Consider the following 20,127-nt stretch of genomic DNA (forward strand, 5'->3'; position numbering starts at 1 on the left):
AGTCCAATATCATCAACATCATCCTCAAAATCATCAGCTTTCAAGGCTAATCCTCTACTCTTGGTAGTAGTCTCCTCCTTGGAATCCACCAGCATCTCATGTGTCATCAACGAACCAATCGGTTGTTCTAAGTACAAGGTAGTTAAGTCCTTACCTTCTTGAATAACAGTTAACTTAGGCAACCACTTCCCTATCAAACTTCTCAGAATTTTCCTCACCAACTCTTCATTAGTAAAGATCTTTCCAAGTGATTTAAGTTCATTGATAATAGACATAAAACGAGTAAACATTTCTCTTATATTATCATCTCTAGTCATATCAAAAGTTTCATATTTTGACATTAAAATATCGATCTTAGATCTTCTAACTTCACTAGCTCCTTCATAAGCCAACTAAGGCATCCCATATTTGTTTTGCAGTAGAACATGCCATAATATGACTTACCTCATTGTTAGCAATACCTTGTTGCACAATAAACTTTGCCTTAGCATTCTTTTCAAGCTTCTTGTAGTAAATGCTTGTATACTCGCTTTCCTTTTTTGGGGTTCCATCAGAATTGACAGGATAATCGAATGACCGAGTTTTTTTTACCACCCAACACTCATAGTCAGTCCCAATGATGAGATTCTTCATGCAATTCTTCCACCAAGGATAGTTAGTTCCATTGAATTTGGGCAATCTTGATCCACCAGATCCGTTTGTCATTTCTTGAGTTGTCATCCCTTCTTCCTTATCTAGGTGTTACCCATTAAAGAAGTAAGGCTCTGATACCAATTGAAAGTGCAAGAAATACTCAAGAAGGGGGGTGAATTAAGTATTCTGCAAGTGTTGTAAACTTTTCTTTTTTGATTGAGAGAACAGTAAGAGAACTGTTCTGTACGCATCAGAATAAATAAGAACACAAGCAATTTGACGAGGTTCTACTTCTAATAAGTCTACTTCCTCCACTCACTCTAACCTCTTTTATTAATTAACTCAGAAGAATAAAGAGCTTACACTCAACTACTTTATGCACCTATGCAATAAGCAATTCCCCAGCAACTACCTATAGTTGCTCCTCAACTACTAACTCTAGTAGTTTAATGAAGTGCTTCCCTAAAATACTCCCCCAACTGCTTGACAGAATCAAGTAGTTCAATACAATACCCTTTTCTCTCGTAAAATCAGCCTAAATGCTTAAGTTGAGAGTATTTTAATCTCATAGTAGTATTAGGGTTTATGCTCAGATACTCGAGAGAGAGAGAGAGAGAGAGAGAGAGAGAGACCAACTTTTTCAAAGTATTTTTCAAAATTTTAATCGCAAAAGCTCTGCCATCTCGGTTGTCATTGATCTCTTTAAATAAGCCTTGGAAATATATTGAGAATAATATCCTAGCATTATATTTTCCTTACATACGGAAAGTATATTGTTTTGATTTTATTTGATAATCAAATAAAGTCAGTTGGGATATTATTTTGATATATTCCCTATTTAAAGATCTCAACTTCAATCGAGTATACTGCTTTAATATTTTCAAAATGTTTTTCTTCGAAAAAGAAAACTTTCCTAAGATATGCTGTTTCGATGAAAAAAAACTTGCAGATTGGTTCTATTATGTTCCCACACTAGTTCCAGTCATGCAGTGTTTTTCATAGTTGTATATGCTAAGGAATCAAGATTCCTTATCATCGACAACTATCTCTTTTCTCTCTTTTGTACCTTTATAAGTTAAACACAACCGTTTTACTTTTTTTTTACATAAAGACCTAAAGCTATTACACTTTATACAGAATCTTCATGCAATTCTTCAAGACTTCAACTTGCTTCAATTCTTGAATAATTCTTTGTCTTGCTTCCATTGAATCATCTTTGTCAAACCTGTGTTAAGATAGCACAGAACAACATACAACAATAATAAGATAATTCAATGAGGAGTTTTTCATCACTCAAAACACCAATTAAGAGGACTTAACAAAACCCCCCACTTTATTCCTCATTGTCTTCAGATACTTGATCATAATTTTGTCTCTCGTCTCATACTCAACATTCACTTGGCTAACTATGAGTTGAGAGTTAGACATAGCCTCAAATTTTCGGGCAATTGCTGCCCTACACATTCGTGGGCAATTGCTGCCCTACACATTCGTATACCAGCCACCAAAGACTCATATTCCACCTCATTGTTGGAAGTCTGGAACTTAAACTTCATGGCATTTTCATAGGTGTCACCCTCGGGTGAACGTAATAGATTCCCAACTCCACAACCATTTTGTGTTGAGGACCCATCAACATACAAAGTCCAACTGTCCAGCAACTTCTCTTGACACCTATCCCCAGACTTGGACAAAAAATGTCTCAAAGTCGCAAGACAACCCGTAAGACGCTGGACCTCTTTGACGCTCTTTGGTGATCTCATGTCCAACACTGCTTGGACTTTGTATGGATTAGCTTCTATTCCCCTTTGATCCACCACGTACCCCAAGAACTTACCTGAGGTAACCCTAAATATGCATTTCTTTGGGCTCAACTTAATATGGTAATGTCGCAATGTCTCAAAGGTTTCTTTCAAATCCTTAGGGTGGTCTTCCAACTTCTTGCTCTTTATGATCATGTCATCGATGTAAGCCTCCACATTCCTTCCCAATTGTCTTGCAAAGATCATATTGACACATCTTTGAAAAGTGGGGGCATTAAGTAGACATAAGGGCATAACCCTATAACAATACAACCCATTGTCTATGACAAACGCTGTCTTGTCCTAGTCCTCCTCGAGAGGGATTTGGTGGAAGCCCGAATAGGCATCCACAAAGCTCATAGCCTCATGCCTTGCTGTTGTGTCCACAAGTTTGGCAATCTTTGGCAAAGAAAAGGGGTCCTTAGGACATGCCTTGTTAAGATCTGTGTAGTCTACACACATCCTCCAAGTCCCATTGAGCTTGGGTACTAACACCACGTTGGCTACCCATTCGGGGTATTGGCATGGCCTAATAAAGTCCACATCTAACAACTTCTTGACCTCTTCATTAGCAACTTTGCTCCTTATTTGACCCAAATTTTCTGCTTTTCTAAATCACTGGCTTCATCAAAGGGTCAACATTGAGAGCGTGATGAGCAATCTTTGGGTCTGACCCAGGCATCTTCTCTACAGTAAAGGCGAATACATCTTTGTACTCTCAGGACAAGGACCGGATTTCCTGACCCATCTGAGTATCCTGGCTCTACCTTACCTTGACAGTTCAATCTAGTTGATTTTCATCCAACACAAAGTCCTCTTGCTTTTCGCTACCCGGGTTGGGTTTGGAAGTAGCCTGAAACAAGCCATGGATTGCCATTGCCTCCTGATGTTTTCCATGAACCATCACCACCTCCCCGGACTTCCTTTTCTTGGTCACCCTGTGCTCCTCCAACTCTTCAAACTTTTCCTTTCTGTTTTCCTCTACCAGAGGCTTCATTGTGGTTAGGTAGCACTCCCTCGCCATCTCTTGATCGTTGAAAACAGTTCCAACCGACCCATTGTCACACACAAACTTCATCATCACCATCATCATGTGTATTACGATCACTACCTTTTCGCGATTAAGAGTCGGCCGACTAAGGATAATATTATATGCACTCAGATTCTTCACAACCAAAAACTTCACCTTCATATGGCTACAATCATTTCCTCTTCCAATTCGAACAAGAAGGGTCACTATTCCAACAGGGTGTATAACTCCACCTCCGAATCCAACGATCGGATTATGAACTTGGACCATCTCACTATCATCATATTTTAGCTTGTTCAAGCATTCAAAACTAATGATGTCCGCGGAACTTCTGGTATCAACCAGTATCCTCCTCACTCTAAGCTTAGCTACCTTAAACTCCACCACAAGGGGGTCATCATGAGAGGTACAAAGAGGACATCTATCGTTTTTACGTTATCTCGGGAAAATCTTCCCTGATGTCCACCTCAGACTTCATGGTTTGGTGGAAGCTGCGTAAATAATCTTTATGATCCCTGATTGTGGGTCCACCGGAGGCAAAGGCCCTGGAGATTACATGCAGCACCGCGGTTCCACTGGAACTTCCACTCTGGGGGCTGCTAAGTTTCCTTTTCTTAACCTCCTCCTGACTTTTGACCAAATGCCGCCCAATCTTGCTTTGACGCACTAATGCATCCAAGGCTTTGCGAAGATTGAAGAAATTCTCTATCACATTACCAATATCCTTGTGAAACTTGCAGTACTTGCTTTTATCACGGGATTCCCTTTCAGATCTGATCGGTGTGGGGTCTTCAATATGTACATCCTTCTTCACCTCCTGATATACTTGGAATAAACCCTTTGCATACTCAATCTTGGGACCATTGTCCCATATTCTTCTTTTCCTCCGATCCTGAAATCCTCTCTGTTCATTGCTTACATTCCAAGTCCCGGATCGTTTTTTGTCATTGTTTCCCCTATTGCCTTAACTAGACTGTCCTTGGGGCCTTTAGGGTTTCCCTTGCTTCTCCTTGGACTTGGAACTAGCACAAATTTCTTCAACGTGCATGTAACTTTCAGCTTCTCACAAGGCTTGTTTCAAGTCTATATAGTTCTTCCGAATAAGGTCGAACTTGAAGTCGTTGTTGTCATGTAATCCTCGATAAAAGTTGTCCAACACAACCTCCTCCGACAGCCCCGAAATCTAGAGGGTCTCATTGTTAAACCGTTTAACATAGCTCCTAAGACTTTCATTGTCTCTCTGCTTGATCTTCCCTAAGTGCATGCTACTCTTCCTCTCTTGGCGATTATCCATGAAGTGATGAGTGATCAAGATACACAATTCTGAAAAATTGTTGATAGACCCTGAAGGCAGACCATTAAACCACTTATGCGCTACACCCTTCAAGGTAGTAGGAAAGAACCTACACCACGTGGCATCGTATGCCTGTGTTGTTAGAATAAGATGCTTGAACATCGCAAGGTGATCGTCAAGATTGCTCTTTCCATCATAAGCTTCAATTTTAGGGAGCTTCACTTTATGCATTCTAGGGGCTAACATAATTGAAGGAGAGAATGGTGTTTGATGGAGGAGAGACAGAGCCTAGACTTGATTGTTGAGTGGGACCAAGGGAGCACCATCATTACCATAAGCTTCTACATTAGAATGCCTTCCACCATGGTGAGTGCGAAAATTCCCATAGGCATCCAAATTAGAATGCCCTCCATCGTGGTGGGTGTGAACATTCCTATAAGCATCCAGATTTGAATGTCCTCCACCGTGGTGGGTATGAGATACCTTAGGCTCCTCTATGGGAGTCTCCTGTCTTACCGATGAATGATTAGAGGCTCTAAACATGTACATCGAGTGAGCGGGGTCAAAACAAACAGGGGTAGACCCTGTTCTGGAGTGTTCTCTCCCTTCCCTTTCATGATTACGTTGTTCTCTCTCAGCTTTCTTACGTTCTAGGATTCGTCTCGCATCCGTCCGAACGGTTTCTGCTCTTTTGGACCTTAAGTAATCTCGGGCATCCCCCCTGCACCGGTCCACTCCTTGAAAACTCAGCCTCATCTTTGTGAGGAGGTGGTTGATGAGAGGGCATCGCTGTAGCCCGGTAGACCTCAAGGGGAGTTTTCTCCACCCTAAGGGGAATTTGCTTGACTGTTCTATTCCCTTTTGAACTGGGCCGAGTTTTGTCGGTGCTGTTCCTCAACATCGTGGTCTTGAGCTTAGGAGGCTTGGGAGTAGGTGCCATCTCCAACTCCTTTTCTGCCTTCTCCCTAGCCTCTTCACAGGCTTTTAAAGCTTCATTCTCCTTTGTCAGAGCAAGAAGTTTTTTATTGGTCTCTTCAAACCCTTTCTTGATCTCCTCTTGCAATCTTGCTTACAAAATTCTGTTCAAGTTGGTCCTAAGTAAGATTCTCAACCTTGGGACCAAAATCTTCATCAACTCTTTCTACCTGCATGTCTTCCCTCATGGGGGTTTCTATAGATTGAGAAGTAGGTTGATCCTCTTGAATTGCTCGGAACTCGGCCTTGATGTCCCTAGGCCTATTTGTTTCCTTGTTTTGAATTAGTTTGCTTGGCCCCTTCACTTCAGGAGCCCTACTCGAGGGCCGTAGACCTTGAAAGTTTACCTTGAGCCCTAGAATCATCTTTCGTAGATGTCTCAACCATCTTAGGTTGCCTTCCCCACAAGCGGCACTAATTGTTGTTGTTGTCTTAACTCAACAGTACACTTGTAGATCGGGGGTAAGTGAGACGTCAAATTGATGTTACCGAGGCGTCGCGGATATCTCTTCACGTCTAAGGACTCCTAGCACCTGCAAACAAGGAGAATAATCCTACCAGGATTGTCTCCCCTCCAATGCTTAAGTTAGTATACGGAAAAGGGGGTGAATAGTAAGGAGAAAGAGTGTGTACTTGCTATTTTTAGAAGCTTCCCAAATGATGAATGTGCTAGTTACTTTCCCCATTTAGAAGTATTTATAGAGCATGGCAAAACAAGTCGGCCAATCAGATTGCACCACTTGGAGCGTTAGGATTTGTCCATTTCCTTCAGTCTTGGCCATTGATTCCAATTATCAATCATAATTTAATTATAATGTGGGCTTAGAGTATATTTCACCACTTAATCAGGTGACACGTGGTAGCACACGAACACCGCCACATCACTGTATCTTCGTACATTATCATTATTATTAGTAAAAAAAACCAACCTTATGTTAGTTGTCCAATAACGACCCCTAACTTCCGGAGGTATGAAATCGTTTGCAGTTATGTGATGTAATCAATGTAATTTATTAGTGATTCTAAAAATCTGTTCCAATTTTTCATAGCCACTTGCGTCATTGATATGTCAGAATTTGGATTATTAAACAGCATTTCAGAATTATTAAGAGTGTCATGTCATGTGGCCTTTATTAATAACAAGATTAATAATTTTCAGGGGACATTGACTTTTTACCAACACATATGTTAAGGATAAAAGGTTGTCATGTCCTCTAAGACACTTCTTATTGATTGTGCCCAAATCATGCTATCATGACAAAATTACCTTTAATCAGTCAAATAAAGAAGCTTGTTGCTTGTAAATTGCATGCACTCTGCATTATCTTCATTATTGAAGCCTGATTTCATTATTTTGAATCGTTGAGAAAAACAGTTAGAGGTTGGAAAAGATTGAACATCAATTATCGCGTCTTATGTACTTCCATGTTGTTCCCATTCTAGCTCACTAGCTAGCTCGCATGAAAATTTAGCATTCTTACCTCTTGACCTTTGGTATATATGGTGGTTACGGTGTACTTGCACTGCATCATTGTATTTGTATGACTTTACTTAGCCCGGACCGACGGGTAGCGGCCGTCCAGCCCACTAATAATAGTCTATCATAACCATGATAATTAGGTTCGAAATTATACATTCAGGACAAGCTTGAAAAAAAGGTAATATATAAAAGGTAATACAAGTTAAACTAAGGAAATAGAAGATCAATGACTTAAAATGATGACAAATGAATAATAGGGTGGTTTTGTTATGAGAAAAGAGATTGACAGATCAGTTGTTACTCTACAAATGAGAGTAATACTTACCTTATCAGTAACTAATCTAAGTATTATCCTCGATCATAATAAGGACCATAATCATCACCCCCCGCCCCCCACATTTTATTTTTGTTCTCATAAATTTTTGCCCATATCAAGTGCACAATAATACCAAAATTATAGTCATTCATTGTAAAATATAACTACTAATTTGGCCCGGGCGATGCCTCGGGTCCCATGTAAAATTATCAATTTCATGTTAGATTTTGTTACTTTTAATATATTGTTTGTCTAGTGCAATGTGATAATTAAGTTGAAAAAATATGTTAAAAGTTTGTGAATGAAAATAACAACCAGCTCGAAAGGAATTAACAATTAAGATGAGAGAATTTAATTTTTAACAATAATATCTTGTTATCACCTTTATAAAAATGCTAGGGATGTATATATCGGTGTAAGCCTTTGTAGTTATCCATGATTATAGCACTTTACTAAGTTTTACTGCGAAACACCACACAAGTAATAAATTGAAGGCTGATTAGTGGTTTGTCTCTCACATTTCATTTAAGTGATCAAGTATTTGATTCCTAATTGCTAAACATTGCTTATAGTTTTAATAGAGATTAACATCAATATATTATTATCCCATACATACAACTTTGTCTTTTGAAATATATTAGGAATGTTACCATGATAAACATTTTATTTTACTTTTTTGGAAAAGTTCCATACAATAATCCAAGCTTTAAGCCATCTTATATTAATAAGCCAAGCACTAGTACAAAAATGTCTACTTACGTCGCTCTATTTGTGCCGCACCTTGGTGCAACTGACGCAAATAGATCAAATTATCTCTATTTGCATCACACTTTAAAGAGCTATTTGCGTCGCGCTTTTGTCAAACATGCAATGCAAGTAGAGTTTTAATTTGCATTGTATGTTGTATAGTGCGACACAGATAGGTTTAGATGCTCATGTGAATAAGTTATTTGCGTCACACTTTTATTTGAAGTGCGATGCAAATAACATTATTTTAATTAATCAGGCTCTTGCATTCCAGCACACACTACCACTGACATATCCAACCACGCACGACCTCGCCAACCACTACCATGCCCCTCCCTCGCCAACCCCCACAAGGGTGGGGCGAAACTGTGGGGATGTGAATTTTTTCATTTGACCTAATGAAAGTTAATATATCCACAAGACTGACTTAGTGGAGGTTTTCAAAAGCTTGACTTATTAATAGAAGATGACCCAAATGTTGTATTATTCTATGGAATTTTTTATTTATTTATTTATTTTTTATTTTTTTTATTTTTGACTAAAGAGTTGTCCACTTAGTTGTCATGTGCCTCACGGGTTTGCATGGTGAATGATGATGGTATAATATTCATGAGTTGGTATGTATAAGTCTTTTAAGAAAGTCGTAGCTTTTGACTACTTTACATGAAGGCCTTTATGCTATGCCTAAAACTTCATCATCGAGCACTTGCCTTCATGTGCATCAATTGTTCTCCGACTCTAGTTTATACCACCATCAGAACAAATAATTAAATAAAATCAAAGGAAGGAATAAATTATTATAAATTATAAAACGAATTCAAAACGTAACCAGTGTTTGGTTTGGATTGAATGACTTTTCTTTTGCATTGGTTTTAGTTTGTCCAGTAATCTTCTTCCATATTTTTTTTAAGAACCCCAATTATCTTTTTCTGGCTAATATGTGCAATTTTTAGAGAAATTCACAAGTTTTAGAGTTATGTAACTTAAACATATAATTAGTCAATTATATACTAGCATATTATTCACATGATACATGTGACGGCAGATACATACAATTTTAGTGTTAAGATATATAGTAAAGCGTTAATACAAATTAATTCTAATTTGGGTTGTATCATTATCATTATAGATGGAGTATCATGTATATATGTTTTACCACTTTATTCATGCCATAATCAAGATAAGAAATTATGTGCATTTCACATAAAGTTACATTATAATAAACAACTTGCTCAAAAAAGTCCCGTTGCTAAAAAAGTAAAAGAAAAATCCTAGCTGCTTTCTCTTTATTCTCTCTCTAAAGAAAAACCCTTCTTCTTTCATTGTTTTGAGGCTACTTTCAATCTTCTAAAGGTTGTGGTAAGCCCCTTAATCTTTCTTCCTTTTTTTTATTGTTTATAATAAGACCATATTTTATTCTCTTTGTGACATTTATTTTTCTCTTCGTGAGATCTATTTTTCCGTTTTATCAAATTTATTATCATTCTCCTTTGTGAGATTTTTTTCCGTCCATATGTGTCTGTTTTTCTCTAGAAATTAAATTGTTGATGAAGATTAGTGTACGATCATAGCAGATTTTTGTATTTCCATTAAATTCAAAAGAATCAAATCCAGATCTATTTCAAAACAATTTTTGATCGATATGACCGCTCGTGACAGTTGTATGAACAAAGAGCGATGTGAAAGATGAGTGATTGTACTATCATATATCTCTTATGGAGATCTAAGATTTGTTAAAGTTGAATTTAATTTGATTCATTTTGTTATGTAATTGGTTACTACTAATTTCTATTGTAGATGTTATATCACTTTCAATCAATCAATGAATTAACCTCCCCATTTTTTCAAAAACAAAAAAAATAAATAAACAACTCCAGGTTCAAGACTCGTGCAAATGCAAGGATATCAATTATGATTTTTGTCTCTTTTAAAATTATGCAAAGGTGTGCAGAAATGCACTGTGTCTTGTTAGTATTTATATTAGTTGACTTGATGTAAGTATTAGGTATTATTTTTTTAAAAAGATTTTCAATTTTTTTAATAAAATAAAAAATCAACTTTAGTTTTGTATCTTAAATACTATTATCTATACTTTTAATAATAAATTTCAAATTTTAATTTAAATCTTCTTAATATCTAGATACTTCTACCATATTCATGTAATCTATATCTATGAGTTGAAAATTAGTTTAAAATATCAACTAAGTTATAACTCTATTCACGTATCATATATCAATTAGTTCAAATTTTAATTTTAATTTTAATATATATAATATCTTATTCTAATATTAATATTAATTGTAAATTAATTTTCAATGTTATATTGTACAAATTACCTAAAGTTGTATATTTGTCAATTAAATAGTTTGAGATATTATATCACCATAAGGTGCAAATTCAAAACCATGTAAAAGAATTCTAGCATTTCCATTAAAATCAACTTGTGTAAAATCCCAAAAATTAATTTTGTATGCGTGTGAAGTTGGTTTATAATCTTCACTATTGTGCTTGACTACAAAAATTGTGATTGTGTATGATTTTCCTTGATTGTTCAAATGCCAAAATTTCTCCATTATCGATCTCTTGATTGGTGCTTGAATTTTACCACCCTTATAAAAATAATGACAGAATTAATGAATATATTAAATTGCATGCAACTAAATTCCAATCGAAAGTAAGTGTTATAACTTTTCATCCATGACAACCATTTAAATGCTTTGCAATTCATTGAGATTATTGTAAAATGGTGCTACATGTCATAAATGTATTACCCTAAGTTATCCTAGTTAATATGCTTCCTGATCCTTTAGATGGGTTGATGTCACTAATACAATCAATTGCCATTTTATCTCTTTGAAATATTATGCGAAGGTATGCACGAAAAACAATGAGTCTTTTTTATTTATTTATTAATTGATAGGTAATATAGTGTTAGGGTTTTTTTGGTTTAAATTTTGAGATTATGAGACTATAATGCATATTACTCGATTGGAAAAATGGAAATTACTAATCCCACCTTTCGATGGTCTGCTTAAAATAATCCTACCATCGCTTAATTTCAGATTAATCCCACTTTTACCTTTGATATTAATTCATAAAATAATGGGTCTTTTTACCTAAGACCGGCTAAAGAGGTTGTATTATTAGTTTTCCTTCTTTTTTTTTATTAATCTCTCTCTTTAGTTCATTCCCCTTCTAACTTTCTTTTCTTTTTCCCTCCTCTTTATTCTCCACCATGACTTCTTAATTTTCCCCATTAAATTCCTTCACCATCACCAACTATTACGGTGAGCATCAACATCATCATCTTCTTCTCTTCAATCACTCACCAAGTTACCATAACTCCAACATCAAATCACAACAAAAACGTTGCCACTTATCATCATTGAGGAATTGAGAACAACCAATGACAATTACAACAATCATCAGTGACAACTCGACTGTTACCACTCCTTCCTTTAGGCAAATTAAACCACCAACTCCACAAACACCTTCAAATGCTAACAAGGGACAGCAGCCCAAGGTGCCCGGAAACTAAAATTTCGGAAAACTGAGAATTGAAACAGTCAAGAAACATACACGGGGCTGTGCGCCTCTAAAATAGCTTCACAACGAACTATGGTAAGCCCAAATTGAAAGTGGTTTACTATAGTAGCGAAGCGAAAACCAAACGAGCCTCCTCCGAAACGGCTTCGGCATTAGTTCGAGAAAATCGGAAATCGAACTGATGACACATTATATCCGAGAGCATGTGCCTTGGAAAGAGCTTCACGATGGTATATCGCACGGTGAAAACCGAGATCGTTTACCACAGTAGCGAACTGGAAAACTGAAGCCTAGAGGCCTGAAACCCTAGCTCAAAACGTCAAAATTCAAGTCAATGGTCAAACACCGACGAATGATACATGAGTACGAAGCTCTTGAAACAAGGAGTCCAACGCCATTGACCTTGCGTCAATTGGAGTTGCGTACGAAAAGCTATGACCTGAGAAAGAAAGTCGAGCGGCAAAACAATTCAACGTAAAACCTCAAAACAAATGAAAAGGAGGTTACGTGAGCCGCAAGTACACTATTTGGGTCACAAGTAGTGCTTATATCACTCACACATAAGCACAATGACATCGCAAATGTGACATAAGCATGGCAAGTTGGCAAAAGATGGCAAAAGGCGGCAAACCAATCAGAGACTGACACGTGGCAGTCATCTCACCATGCAGGGAGCCAGCTCACCACGCCAGGCCCCAACGTGGTGATATTGTGAAATTTCTAACCTAACCCCCTAGTTTTAATTAATTTTACAATTTTTAAAAAACCCTAAACTAATTTCCCCCCAAAACAAAATCCCTAAAATCATCTTTCTTTTTAACTCCCCTGCTCCCTTCATCTCTTTATCGAAATCCCTTCATCCCTTCACTCTTCCACAAAAGTTGCTCTTTCTTCAATCCTTAGGCCTTCATCTCCTCAACTCGCGCCGAAGATGATTTGATAGATTTTGTTAAAAGGACTGGCGCCTTTTGAAGAATTGAAGGACTATAGAATCTGTTTACTACCTGTTAGTTATTGGACAAGTTTGGTGCCAACCTTTTATTGGTAATGTCCGAGAATCTAAGCTAGGGGAATGTAGATGGGTTGACTCTGTTGCCTTATTTCCCCTTTTGTTTCTACCTCTTTTTGTCGAGGTTTTTTTTTTTACTTTTCAGGAACTGTTGCACGGCAAATATCTGAAAAATCAAATGTCATATTCTGGGTAGTCGTATAGAGCCTGTTCATCTCCCATGGTTATATGAAACATATGTAATGACAATTGATTTTTGTGGTAATTTGAAATGATGATTTCTGTTGAAAATTGTCAACTAACGTTAAACAAAGCATTGAATGCCTTCACGGAAGAGATGAAGGGATGAAGGAATGAACAAGATGAAGGGAGTTAAAAGGAAGATGATTTGGCAGATTTTGTTTTGGGGGAAATTAGTTTAGGGTTTTTTAAAAATTGTAAAATTAATTAAACTAGGGGGTTAGGTTAGTAATTTCACAATATGGCTAATAAACCAAGCTTATGGCTAACCTAAAATCTAATTTTGGCCACTATGTGTAATTTAACAAAGTTTAGTGCCACTATGTAGAATAGGGAAAACTAAGTTGACACCGTATGGAAAAACGAAAAGTTCAGTGCCACCATATAGAATTTCCCAAAAAAATTCTAGGCATGAAATTTCTTGTTGTCAATAGATGTTGCTCCACGCAAAGCTAATGCTGCAGGTATAGTGTTTGGTAGACCCAAAGAATGCGACTTGCAACTTTGCCTTAATATGCACTTATATTACATAATAATGAATATGTTTGGATGACTGGTGTTAGGAATGAAGTGGGGAAGGTTTCAATATCAGTGAACGTGCGAGCTTCCCCTACCAACCATAACATTATTATCAATGACCACCCAGTATAGATCATGCTATTGTTTTGAGGACTTCACGAATGTATTCGGTCTCGAAATGCCTGTTTCTTCGCTATTATGGCAAGGTGAATTCTCTGTGGCACTCTCCCGGCCACTTCAACACAGTTTTTTATTCACCTAAATTTTCTCCTTTCTCATGAGCAGTGTGAAAGAGAAGGATTCTTCCAAAAGGTCCACAAGGAAAAAGGTGAAGGATGCAATATTAATGGATTTCTGGAAGTTAATAAGGTAGCAGGTACTTTTCATTTTATTCCGGGAAAGACTTCCATGTGTCAAATTTCCTAGCCGATGATTTAATTGCATTTCAAGGCGAAAACTACAATGTGAGTTCTGATATATAATTTTCATGTGCATGTTATTTTCCCAACAAGTTTTGAGACTTAGTGCAGTTCTTTGTGTGTTAATGACCGATAAGCCATAAGATCAACAAGTTAGCATTTGGAGACCACTTTCCCGGCATTGTAAACCCTCTGGATGGGTAATTATTTCTTGTACTTTCTTTGACACTGTTCCACAGTATTATATCGTAATTGCCAAACGCACATTATTAGCATTTTTGCTCTATCTTTTGAATAAATAACATCTTTTATTTATTTTAAAAATAAATCATTGGTGTTGTATCGAGGCGAGGTCCTAGTTTTCGAGGACCTTAATTAGACAAGGAAGAGTATTTAATGGTTATGCCTTTAACATAGACCGGTTAAGGTCAAGGGACATAACAGAACTGGAAACATCACTAAACAAAGTTATAATTAAGTTATGAGGTGCTGGCATGGGACATCAAAACATAAATAGTTGAAGCAACTCCAAGATCCCTACTAATTACTATGGATTGGACTGGTTGAAGAGTCAAATAATTAGAGACATGATTCTGAACAACCTACAACACCCTCCTTGTGTTATAGAAGCACGCATGAAAGAAGTTATAGGTCACCTTTGCTAGAACTTTTAAAATCATATGTGCCTATAATGACACCCAACATAGAATTGCATTTGTAAAAAGTAAAAACATATACAGTAGAATTTTATAATTAAACTAGATATTTATAAGGGCAAAGTTAAATTTCATAAATTATTGGAGTAGATATGAAGAATGTTACTCCTTACCCTTTTGGCCCAAGCATCCTCTTTGTAATCCAATTATTGCCCTAGCTAGCCCTTTTAAATGATAAAAAACATCTTGTAAAAGTCAATGCTCTTTTTTCTTTTTTTTTTTTCTTTTGTACTATGAATTTTAAACATTAGTGGATCTGGAATGTAAAAATGGTATGCACTGACAAAATTATGATTTTTTTTAAAAAAAAGGTTCTTCATTTGTATCTTTTTACTCGCATCACTTTATATTTAGGAAGTTTCAATTTACTTGCGTCACTTCTTTTTTGAGAAATCAATTCTCTCTATCTCTCTCTAATCACATGGTTCCCATTAATTTTTTTTCTGTTTACCTCTCTCATCCCTAAAAATTGCCTAGGAGTCCATTATTTTCAAAGTGGTGCGAGTAAAAAGAAACAAAGTATTATAGATGTAGATGGTCTTGTCTGGATTTTCTACTGTATGAGGGACTCATCACTCATGTTTTTGCCAGTACTCATTCTAAAAGATTAGCATGACAAATTTTGTAGTATTATTACCTTATTTTTCATAGATAAGATTTTTATTTAAATCAAACTATGGGGTGCATACCCACTTGACTACTCAAATTCACCTATAATTCGTAGAACTGGGAGGATCCTTCTCTAGTTCTCCCAGTTAGAGGTTTCTTATGTTGGTCATCAGTGTGATTGCCCCCCCTTGGTGATATTGTGCAGTTCTTGTCATGTGAGGGTTGATTAGTGATGTAGACGTGTAGTTGACTATTAATATGATTATTTCCAGGGTACAATGGCTGCAAGAGACAGCAAGTTGGTCATATCAGTATTTTCTTAAGGTTCGCTCCCTTGTAGCATTATTCTATTGAGTTTATATATTGAATTGTCTTTTTTCTGTTTTTTTTAATACATGTTTTAGTTTTAGTGGCCTCTGCAATTCCATAATACTTCGTATAACACTTATGTATCCTTGCTTTTGCTTGATGTCTTCTTGGATTCATTCACATGATAATTCGCTCTCTATTATTTAAGGTCGTCCCAACAATATACACCAATGCAAGACAACGTACTATCCTGTCTAATCAGGTAATTTTGTCTGCTTCTGAATTGCATGTTGTTTTCATTATAGTGTTTTGCTTCTCATGTCAGTGAAAGTTTTGCGCAGTTTTCTGTGACAGAGCATTTAAAAAATTCTCCACCCGGACACTATCAGTCGATTCCTGGGATTTTCTTCTATTATGATTTGTCTCCAGTCAAGGTAGTCTGCATTGTCCACAACAATGTTCAATGTGATACCATGTTTAAGGGATCAAACCAGTCTAATTGCATTGTTCAACGTTTCATTCGAATATACAGAAGAAAGCAGCAACATTTCGAGGTTTTGCATTTCATTTTCAATTTCTATTCCCTCACTCAATCTCTCTCTAACTCAAAGCAAGAAGCTTCCCTTGCCTCCGACCACCGCCTACCGATGACCGCACGACGACACCTCTCCGACGACATAGCCTCACGTCACCCCTTAGTTTGGTACTTGCCCTCTCTCTCTTTGTTTTTTAAACTATGGGGTTTTTGTTATTGGTTTTTCAAAATGTTGAATTGTTAGTTGAATTGTTAATGTTGAAATGTTGAATTGTTAGTTCAATGGGGTTCAAAATGTTGAATTGTTAGTTGAATTGTTAATGTTGAAATGTTGAATTGTTAGTTTAGATAATTGTTGATAATGTTGAAAACTGTTGATAACCTACATTGTTGTTTGATTATGGAGATTTAGGGATGATTTAGTGCCTTTAAGTATAATGTGTCTTGGTTGTTATGTAGAATATGGCTGCACAAAATGTTGTGTTGTTATGTCGGTGGGGAGGTTAAATTCTGTTAGATGGACCCCGTGTCGAGTATAGTGGAGGAAATATGGAACCACTAACACTTGAACCGAACATGACTTTCAATGATTTGATGAACGAGGTTCATAGTAGTATTGGTTCAAACCCAAGGAATGTTGAACTAAACATTAAAATGAGGTTTGAGACTGGGAATGGGGTTCAAGTGTTACCTGTTTCTACGAATAAACATTTGAAAGCTTTGAGGAGCGTTGTTGCAATGAAGGGTGTTCCCACTGAGATATATGTAAAGATGGTGCCTATATGTACCCAACAAAGTACTCGGCCAGAACAACAATCTACATATATTTCCGGTTACAACACAGAGTCCTTCCAAGTGCCCTCACACGACATTCCATCGAATGAATACGGGATGAGATCTTTCAGTAGAATGCTGCACGACGATCAATTTAACATGCCGTTTAGTTTTCATATAGCTTCACCTGTACATGGGGGGGCATATGTGACAATGTTCGGCCAACCTGGTCCATTGACATCAAAACACCGTCGCATCTTCACCGATGCAAGATGATGTTCAAGCATCACCGTCTCAACCTGTGCCAAATCATCTTCAAACTATTGTGAATAACGAATTGTCTGTGTATGATGTGTACGCGGAAACAAATGATGAGGCCGAGAGCGGAGAGGAGGAAGATAGACTTGAGAACATGGATGTTGAACCTGCACACATGGAAGTTGGCGAGCCCATGGTTAGAACTCCCGTACCTTAGTTTAGTTAGATAAACAAGAACTATGAAATTGATCAATATTGGGCCGAATCGAGTAGGCATACATCATTTGTTCCCGGGGGAGAATTTGAGAAGGGCATGTATTTTGAAAGTAGGACAATGCTTTAAGAAATGGTGAAGATGTATTCTATACAGAGAAATCAATTCTACACCACGGTTACCTCGAATGAGAGTGTCCTTCATTTGCGGTGCAAGAAGAAATGTGGTTGGTCGCTACGGGGTACCAAATCAAGTGAGTACTCGCGTGGCTTTACCTTAGTCAAGTACAAAGGCCCGCACCGGGAGAACTGTGTCACAGAAGTACTATCTACTGACCACCCACACTTGGATTCGTCCATAATATCTGAGTATGTGATGTCCTTTGTGGAGAAAGATCCGACCTTGAAAGTTGAATTCATACAAGAACTCATCTCCAAGCAATTTCATTTCGAAGTTCTGTATCGAAGAGCATGGTATGCCAAGGAGAAAGCTATAGCTGAAATATTTGGGGATTGGGAGAGTTCTTACGGTAGACTTCCGCACTTCATGCAGACACTCCAACAGTCAAACCCGGGAACCGTTGTTGTATGGAAACACAAAGCTCTGGTGGATGGTTTTTACTCCAGCAACATGGAAATGTTTGAACGAGTGTTTTGGGCCTTTGGTCCTTGTATCGACGGTTTTAAACATTGTATGCCTGTTATCTGTATCGATGGGACGCACTTGTACGGGAAGTATGAAGGAACACTGTTGGTTTCTACAAGTGTGGATGCAAGCTTTCAAGTATTTCCGCTAGCATTTGCGTTGGTTGAAGGGGAAAACACTTCCAGCTGGTCTTGGTTTTTGGGCTGCATTCGGGTTCATGTCGCGCAACGAGATGGCCTCTGTGTTATATCTGATCGACATCCTAGGATCATTGCAGCAATGAATGACCCTAACATTGGATTCACCAAGCCGCCAGCATATCACAGGTTTTGTGTTCTCCACATAGCTTCTAACTTGAAGACTCACGTGCGAAGCAACGACATGAGAGATATGTTCAAGGCTGCGGCGTACCACAGGCAGGAAAGAAAACTTCAAGCTGATCTGTGTTTCATCGGTGAGGCTTCTACCAAGGCCATGGAGTATATTGTTCAAGTCCCGTTCACTATGTGGTCTCTCTTTCACGACGCTTGTCACATATATGGGATATGTACTACAAACTTCTCTGAAACATTTAACAATGTGTTGAAGGGAGCTCGAATTCTACCGATCATGTCCCTCGTCGAGTTAACTTTTCACAGAGTTAACATGTATTTTACTTTGAGAAGGGAGTCTTCTGAGGCAAGGTCTGCATAGGGACTTGCATACCCCCCCCCCCAAAGGTCACTGCCATTCTGGAGAAGAACACCGCAAAAGCCAGATATCACAGAGTGGATGCGTATAACCGCCGATTACATATTTACCAAGTTACAACAGAAAGGGGAGAGCGACTTGGTAGAAATTGTGTTTAATTGATGATCTAGTAATTGTGTTAATAATTGGTGTATAACGTTGTTAATGAACAGATATCATGGACGGACAAGATATGACACCTGGACCTGTCGACCCTTCTGTCCTGACACTACAAGAAAGCCATCGAAGCGTTGACATATGGGATCAGTCGGTAATTTTTTATCCGTCACTTCATGTATTAGTATGCATGTTAAATTAATATAGCATCTAACGTTGAATTTACGGTTATTTATCAAGTTGATACAGCAGGGTTGCTGGTTTGCAGGCACTACACTACCAGACACATGGCTGACTGGGTTGTCGATCCACACATTATTCCGTACGTCAAGTTGGCTGGCTTCGGCAGTATTCATCGGATGGCGTTCAGAGAAATCGATCGTGCTTGTCACTGCGCTCGCGGAGAGATGGAGACAGGAGATGCACTCCTTCCATCTACCTGTTGGGGAGGCAACCGTTACATTGCGGGATGTGGCAATACTCACGCTCCTTCCTATACACGGGCGTGCGGTGACAGGACCCTCGTTAGTCGATCCCCCTGGTTTGGTAGCTCAGGTTCTCGGGGTTCAGCCAGGTAACGACGATATCAGGGGAACCGGGTTGAGGACCGGCTGGATACGCGAGACTTTCCGTGTGCTGCCTGCGGACGCTTATGATGCCACGGTTCGGAGACATGCTCTAGCATACCTGTTCCTGCTCATCTCGGGCGTCTTGTTCGGCAACAAGAGCGGGAACCATCTGTAGCTGATTTACCTACAGTTGTTAGACCACGACTGGGACCATATCCGTGGCTACAGCTGGGGTAGTTCCTGTTTGGCGATGTTGTATCGCTAGCTGTGTAAAGCATGTCACTGTGGTTCTAGAGAGATCGAGGTCCTTTGGTTGTGCTTCAGATAACCCACCTAATTATCAACAATCTAGTTCACCAATTACTTACCTAGTTTGTACTTAACCTAGTTTTGTATTTTTGTATTACAGTTTTGGGCTTGGGAGCACATCCATGTAGTCAGACCAGGTAGGCCTCTTGTACATCGTCGGGGGCCGCAGGACCGGGACCAGCAGTACCAGCCGTATGTTGCTCCACCGCTCCCTACGCCTGACGAGGCGTACGGTTTTGTAATAGTTGTCATTATTTTAGACCTCATACGGTTTATTTTGCTGGTTGACAAACTAAAACATTTTATGGTAATAGGTGGGTGGTCCCCAGACTG

This window comes from Chenopodium quinoa, unplaced genomic scaffold, assembly GCF_001683475.1.
Source record: "Chenopodium quinoa cultivar QQ74 unplaced genomic scaffold, ASM168347v1, whole genome shotgun sequence".
Lineage (NCBI taxonomy): Eukaryota > Viridiplantae > Streptophyta > Magnoliopsida > Caryophyllales > Amaranthaceae > Chenopodium > Chenopodium quinoa.